General features: G+C 43.7%; 1 pseudogene; it reads left to right on the forward strand.

Moving 5' to 3' along the window:
- The first annotated feature begins 3,706 nt into the window (after positions 1–3,706).
- On the forward strand, positions 3,707–7,495 carry LOC115142948 (acidic mammalian chitinase-like; annotated as a pseudogene).
- Positions 7,496–8,006: the final 511 nt, after the last annotated feature.

Genomic DNA, 8,006 nt, shown 5'->3' on the forward strand with positions numbered 1-8,006 from the left:
TCACTTATGAATTCATATTGTTAATCAGATATAATAAACAGTTCTATTTAAAATGGGGATATTGTTTAGTCATTATTCATAAAATTCCTAACAGGTGGCCGGCAAGGTGGAGATGATATGATCCTTGACTAGTCTCTCAAAGCACTTCATGATAAAAGAGGTGAGTGCTACGGTGCAGTAGTCATTTAGGTCAATTACTTTGCCTTCTTGGGTACAAGAACAATGGTGGCCATCTTGAAGCATGTGGGGACAGCAGACTGGGATAGGGAGCGATTGAATATGTCCTTAAACACACCAGCCAGCTGGTCTGCGTATTCTCTGAGGACATGGCTAGGGATCCCATCAAGGCCATGAGCCTTGCGAGGGTTAACACGTTTAAATGTTTTATTCTCAACGGATACGGAGAAGGAGAGGGGGGGGTGTAGTTCTTGTTAGCAGGACGCAACAGTGACACTGTATTATCCTCAAAGCGGGCAATGAAAGTGCTAAGTTTTTCTGGAAGCATGACATCGGTATCTGTGACGTGGCTGGTTTTCTTTTTGTGGTTTTTGATTTCCTGTAGACCCTGCCACATATGTCTCATGTCTGAGCCGTTGAATTGCAACTCCACTTTGTCCCTGTACCAGCATTTCGCTTGGTTGATTGCCTTGCGGAGGGAGTATCTACACTGTTTATATTCAACCATATTCCCAGACCTCTTTCCATGGTTAAATGCGGTGGGTCGTGTTTTCAGTCTTGTGCGAATGCCGCCATCATCCACAGTTTCTGGTTAGGGTAAATTCTAATCGTCAAAGTGGGTACAACATCTCCAATGCACTTCCTTTTAAATTCACTCACCGAGTCAGTGTATAGGTTGATGTTATTCTCTGAGGCTAACCGGAACATATCCCAGTCCGTGTGATCAAAACAATCTTGAAGCGTGGATTCCGATTGTTCAGACCAGCATTGAATGATTCTAGTCACTGGTACATCCTGTTTGAGCTTCTGCCTATAAGACAGTTGGAGCAAGATGGTGTCGTGGTTGGATTTGCCGAAGGGAGGGTGGGGGAATTTAGCGTTCAGAGAGGCAAAACCGATAAAATCATGTACTCAGCGTAACTTGTCATGGAAATTGCAAGATTATGTTGTTCGTCATGTAGTTTGAGAGGGGTGTATCTTGACTATAAAAGATCTTTGTACTTTTGTTTTATCACTCTCAACGGATCATTAGAAAATGGCGAATCGTTGAAAGTCATTGCTATCGCAAAGCTCTTATTATTAAATATGTAGTTTAAGTATAACTCTGACTTGTGTGTTATGTTTGTCTCTCCTCATTTGATAAGACAGAAATTAACCACCACATTTGACGACCCAGATGGGACCCGAATCTTCACTTGGTGACTGCTCCCGATGATCTGGGCAAATCGTGCACGAGGGATCCCTCAAACTTGGGATCTCAGGGAAACCACACTTTGGGAACGAAGCAGATGGACCCACCTTTGATCTGAGAGACAGCGAGCCGAGTGGATACCACATCTCAAACGTAGTTTTTTTTAAAGAAAGAGGTGAGCAAACCACACTTGAAGTCAAGTTTTTAGAAAAGCCTCTGTTACGTAGGCTCCGAGTGTGTATTCCTGTGTGAGGGGGGGCACCTTGGAGGCATAAGCAGGGCCGAGTCAGTGGAGGATGATCTGAGAGTTAGTCGACTCAAAGACACCTATCATTGGTCGGTTGCGGGTGACCTAGAGCCATCCTGACACTGAATTGATCACAGTGGGGATTGGTGTTGTCTGCAGGGGTGAGGGGCCAGGGTGACTGTGGATTCTGTGTGGAGCACGGTACTTGGTGATGCCCTATTGGAAGAAGGACCTCGTTCTGAAAGTGTCTAAGTGTTATGGGATTTTTTTTATGAATAATGACTCAATTATATCCCATAACACTTAGACACTTTTAACGAAGAACCATAACTAACAGAATACTACCCTGTCACTGTATGATTGTATGAAACTTATTTAGAATCATAAAACTAAATCCAATGGGTGTAGTGTTAGTCAAGAATTAGAACAAGGAGTTTCTGTTCCTTTTTAGTATGTAAGCAGGGTGTAAGTGAGAAACAAAATGGAGCTATCGTCAGACAGGCAGGAATACTGTGTTCCTTACAGGACATTCTGTCCCACCAGAGGAGAGACCTTGGAAAACGTAATAGATTGTTTTAACAGGTGGCAGACTATTTTTGAGTAGGGAAGATTGTAATTGTATGTTGCCATTGTATCTGAGAGGAGGAAGGGACATTTATGACGAAATGTGAGTATATAGACCAATGTACCGGAAATGATGAGAGGAGAGCTCTCTAAATAAACATTCCTGACAGTTGTAGCTGCGCCTCTGTCTGTTTTCATTTTAATAAGAACCTTACAAATTCTTTAGTAGCAGACAGAGTATTTTAATTGAATTGGTTAACTTCTTATGGCTGCATGGGAAGTATTGAGTAGCTTGGATGAAAGGTGCCCAGAGTAAATGGCCAGCTCCTCAGTCTCAGTTGCTAAAATATGCATATTATTATTAGTATTGTCTGTGAGTAACAGAACTGATATTGCAGGCGAAACCCTGAGGAAAAATCAAACCAGAAGTGGCTTCTATTTAGAAAACTCCATGTTCCATAGCCTGCCTTTGCTCCATTTAAAGGGATATCAACCAGATTCCTTTCCCTATCGCTTCCTCAAGGTGTCAACAGTCTTCAGACATAGTTTCAGGCTTTTATTTTGAAAAATGAGCCAGAAAGATAACATTGCGTCAGGTGTTCGGATGAGTTTTGCTCGCACAACAGAGTTTGGGCAGCCATTGCCTTTCCCTCTCCTAATGAAAAATACAATTTTGCTTTGTATATTATCGATTATATATTTTAAAAACAACCTGAGGATTGATTCTAAAAAACGTTTGACATGTTTCTGTGGACATTACGGAAACTATTTGGAATTTGTCAGCATTGTCATGACCGCTCTTTCCTGTGGATTTCTGAACATAACATGCCAAACTAACGGAGGTATTTTGGATATAAAAATAATCTTTATGGAACAAAAGGAACATTTATTGTGTAACTGGGAGTCTCGTGAGTGAAAACATCCGAAGATCATCAAAGGTGAACAATTAATTGTATTGTTTTTCTGATTTTTTGTGACTAAGCTACTTGAAGCTAGGTGTTAAGCCTGATGCTTAATTTTAAATAGACCCCTTGCCCCTTACCCTCAAGTCACACCTTTTATTCCTATCCCCTAGGCACTTCCCCCCAACCTTCAACTCACTGCTAGAAGAACTGAAACATAAGATAGATAAATTAATTATGGGGACATCTCAACCTTGAGCTTGAGTTGGTAGAATGGTCACCAGATTCTGTACATCCATCCCATTTCAAGGTCAATCTCCACAATTATATAGGGGGTTTGGTGGTGGGAGAAAGGTGCTAGCTAGGGTGCAGGGGCTAGTCCTAGAGGCTATACTGAAGGGGCTAAGGGGTGGCTAACGGACCCATCTTTATAGGTGTCAATTTCACCGAAAACAGACTGCTTTTTTTATCGTCAGCTTATCATGTCTTAAAACAAGGACATATGAAGTTAATCAGTGTTTTTGTTAAGGCAGTGGAAACCCTTGTTCAAACAAGTGACTGAGGCTGATTGAGGTTTGCTGCGGAATGGGAAAGTCCAAGAGTTATGAGTGAGAAAGGAGTGGTCGTTGAGAGTATAAAAGGGTTCAGCAGCCCATGGAGCAATGTACAGAGCAACCATGGGCAAACTACTCATCTGCGTTGGTAAGTGGAATTTATTTTGGCTTATTTAGCTTAGAACTGTACTATTGTTCTTTATTTCAAACATGTTATTTACATTTTCATTGTAATGACAATTAGCAACATTCAGAGTCTATGCTCTATGCTAAGGCTTTGGCTCCCTGTGGAGAGAATTGGCCACTGACGAATGTCCTCTAGTTATGCATTTTGTCTATGCTAATGTGGTCAAATTCTGTTTCTAAGGACTGAGGTTGACAGCACCATGACCCACCTATATTCATGTCAGAGGGGAAGAACTGCACTTTATATCATTATCATTACAGTTCTGAATTATGTTGACTTGAAAAAAAGTTTAATATGACACAAAACCTCTGCCTTTCTCTTCCTCCCTTCTTTATTTCTCTCGCTTTCTCTCACACTGTTCTCCTTTTCTCTCTCTCTAGGACTGGCTCTCCTGCTGCATGCACAGCTAGGTACGTTTAAAGTTCATTTCATTTACATGTAGCCAGCATCTAGGTAAGTAGCCAATCAGAGAACAATAACTCGATTTACAGAACATGCCAACCCTGACTCTAAAACCGCCAAACTCCAAACTCTAACATTACTACTACCCTTCCATAGGATCCTCCTACATCCTATCCTGTTATTTCACTAACTGGGGCCAGTACCGGCCAGGAGCAGGCAAGTATTTCCCCACCAACGTGGACCCCTGTCTCTGTGACCATCTGATCTATGCCTTTGCCGGCATGGCCAACAATGAGATCAAGACCTACGAATGGGACGATGAGAAACTCTACGGACAGTTCCAGGCTCTCAAGAACCAGTGAGAGAGAGACACACACAAACACACACACACAAACACACACTCAAGCAGGCATGCACACATGCACATACGCATGCAGGCACGCACACACATAGACAAATGCAGGCAAACACTTTATCATTCAGGCATGTACACACCACAGGAGGTTTGTGGCACCTTAAGTGTGGAGGACGGGCTCGTGGTAAGAGCTGGAGCAGAATTAGTGGAATGGTATCAAATATGTGAAACACATTGTTTCTATGTGTTTGATGCCATTCCATTTCCGCCATCCCAGACATTTTTATGAGCTTTCTTCCCCTCAGCAGCCTCCCGTGGTGCACACATGCACACCTAAGCCAGTAATAACCCTAAGTCTTGTATTTGGTAACAGGAACAGCAACCTGAAGACTCTGCTGGCCATTGGAGGATGGAAATTTGGCAGTCAGCCGTAAGTGGAGATGCATATAAACATGCAAGTGCACACACACATTTACACACACACCCTGTGTCTGAGCTGTGTGTGTGTACCCAGGTTCACAGCAATGGTGTCCAGTGCAGCCAACCGCCAGACGTTCATCAGGAGCGTAATCAAGTTCCTGAGACAGTACCAGTTTGACGGCCTGGACATTGACTGGGAGTATCCCGGAACCAGAGGCTCCCCACCCGCAGACAAGGCCAGATTCACCACCTTGCTGCAGGTTAGACTCAAACACCCATATACATACACACACACACATAAATGAACAAACATGAATAAACACACACACACGCAGATTAACAATCACACATACAGACACACACACATACACACACAATATAGCTCATGCATACACAAATGAACACACAGACAGGAATGAACACCTGAACTCCCAAATTAACACACACATCCCTCTGTGCACTGTCTCCATCTAGGAGCTGATGGCTGCCTTTGAGGCTGAAGGAAAGAACACCAACCGTCCTCGTCTGATGCTGACTGCAGCTGTGGCTGCCGGAAGGGAACCATCGACACCGGATACCAGATCGCCGAGATTGGATCGTCAGTACATACACACTGGGTCTCATTCATATATTAGTTCTTAGGAAAAATGTGTACATTAAAACATGCATGATCTATCAAATACTTCTTGGCATATTGGAAACTCTTTCTCTCTCTCTTTCTCCTCTCTCTCCTCCCTCTCAGCGTGTTGGACTACCTGCATGTGATGACCTATGACTTTCTGGATCTTGGGAACACAACACTGGAGAAAACAGCCCTCTGTACAGAGGACCAGCTGATCAGGGAGATGCCATCTACTCCGATGTGGTGAGTCTCTCTCTCTGTACCCATCTCTTTCTCTCTCTCTTCCTATGCTCACCTATCTCTTCCTGCCTATTTAGTTTTGAGCTGAGAGGGAGTAGCACATTTCTTAAAAATTCTCACTACCACATACTGTGTGTGTTCTCAGGACTATGCTATGAAGTACTGGAAGAGCAGTGGTGCCCCCGCTGAGAAGCTCCTGGTTGGATTCCCCACCTACGGCCACACCTTCCAGCTGGCCAGTGGCTCTAACACTGGAGTGGGCGCTCCCGCCACTGGCCCCGGCCCGGCCGGACCATTCACCAGACAGTCTGGCTTCCTGGCCTACTACGAGGTAATTGACACAGGATTAAGATAGGTCTGAAATTACACCCTCTTCCAATCCCTTGGACGCAAACCCCGTGTATGTTTTTGAGTGATTACATCTGCAGCTTCCTGAATCATGCAACTTCCAACCCTAACGTGTATGTGTGTGTCATTAGATCTGCACCTTACTGAAGCAGGGTGCTACCCAGGCCTGGGACTCTGCCCAGATGGTGCCCTACGCCTACACCCAGCAGAACATCTGGGTTGGATATGACAACGTCAAGAGTTTCCAGGACAAGGTCTGTGTTTGTGGAGGTGTTTGTCTGTTGGAGAAAAGATTTAACTAGGGGGTAATGGCGTAGCATCCTACTCTGTTACAATAATCCTTATAATATATGGAATTAAACAGTAGCTTTTATCTTCCTGATTTACAGTAGTGAGTGCATACATTTTGTTATAGGTGACCCCAGCGAATCGAATCCACCATCCTGGCATTGCAAGATCCATTTCCCTACCAACTGAGCAACATAGAATTCATGAAGTTGCCCTATCACCTATACATATTTATCCAATTTCACCCGTTAAGTAAACCCTCCTCTCCCTCTCTTTCTCCCCTACAGATCGAGTGGCTGAAGAACACTGGCTTCGGAGGAGCCATGGTGTGAGTCTGGATCTGGATGACTTCTCTGGAACCTTCTGTGCAGATACCCACTGATCCAACACCCTCAAGTCTGGACTTCTGTGACAGACACAAACACAAACCTGCTTGTACACACAAACGTTCAACAACAACCCTCTCACTATCTCAACCAAACCTGGTTCAAATAGTAGTTGAAAAGATTTCAACCCCTTTCTCTTCTACATTCCCCCAACTCCTATTTCCTCCATGTCTCCAGGTTGTGCCATCGTCACAGGCCATTGCCCCAGTGACACCTGCCCAGCAACCACTCAACCCCCCACAGCCCGGAGGTCAAGGGGGCAGCAGTGGCAGTAGCAGTGGGGGATCTGGCTTCTGCGCCGGCAAGGCTGACGGCATGTACCCTGACCCCACCAATAAGAACAGCTTCTACAATTGTAACCAGGGCAAGACCTACGACCAGCACTGTGCTGCCGGTCTGGTGTTCGACATCAGCTGCAAGTGCTGCAACTGGGCCTAAAAAAAAACACGGTTCCCCCCTATTAATGTTTCCTTCCCCCTGTCGTATGTCATGAAGGAGCTGGGTCTAAAGGTTTTGTGGTTGTTAGGTCCACTGTTGTCATGGCCCATTCTAACATCAGCTCCACTTAACATTTAAAATCCACTCCAATAAACATCCACCATATAAATTCATCCTGCTGTCTCTGTCACTTTACTTCATCCACACTGTTTGGGTTTTAGTTATTAAACTTCATTGTACTTTGACTGCAAAAAAAATCAGTAATCTACAAATCACCTTGGATCCCACATAGCTAGTCATTATCTGAACAAGATAAGCAATTCTGCTCATTGCCTTCTCAACTGATTCCCTCACTTATTCCCTTGTCAGTTTAGTTTCATACAATTCATTCCACCACAGAGAATCGCAGTAAAAGTCCTTTGTTGCAGTCAAACTTTACCAGGCTTACAGACGCGGTATAAAATCACACAGAGCTTAGACTGACTCATCATTACCATGACATTTAAAGTTAAGGCACTGACATAAACAACATATAGACAACAGTAAATAGAAAAGTACTTCAACTTAATGGGAAATGTGTGATTTTCAAAATTGTAAAACAGACAATACCAAAGTTCAAAGTGAAACTAAGCATTCATAATTGTAAATTCTAATGTTCTCACCTTGGTATAAAATACACACATA

This window comes from Oncorhynchus nerka, unplaced genomic scaffold (assembly GCF_034236695.1).
Source record: "Oncorhynchus nerka isolate Pitt River unplaced genomic scaffold, Oner_Uvic_2.0 unplaced_scaffold_5162, whole genome shotgun sequence".
In the NCBI taxonomy this organism is placed as follows: domain Eukaryota; kingdom Metazoa; phylum Chordata; class Actinopteri; order Salmoniformes; family Salmonidae; genus Oncorhynchus; species Oncorhynchus nerka.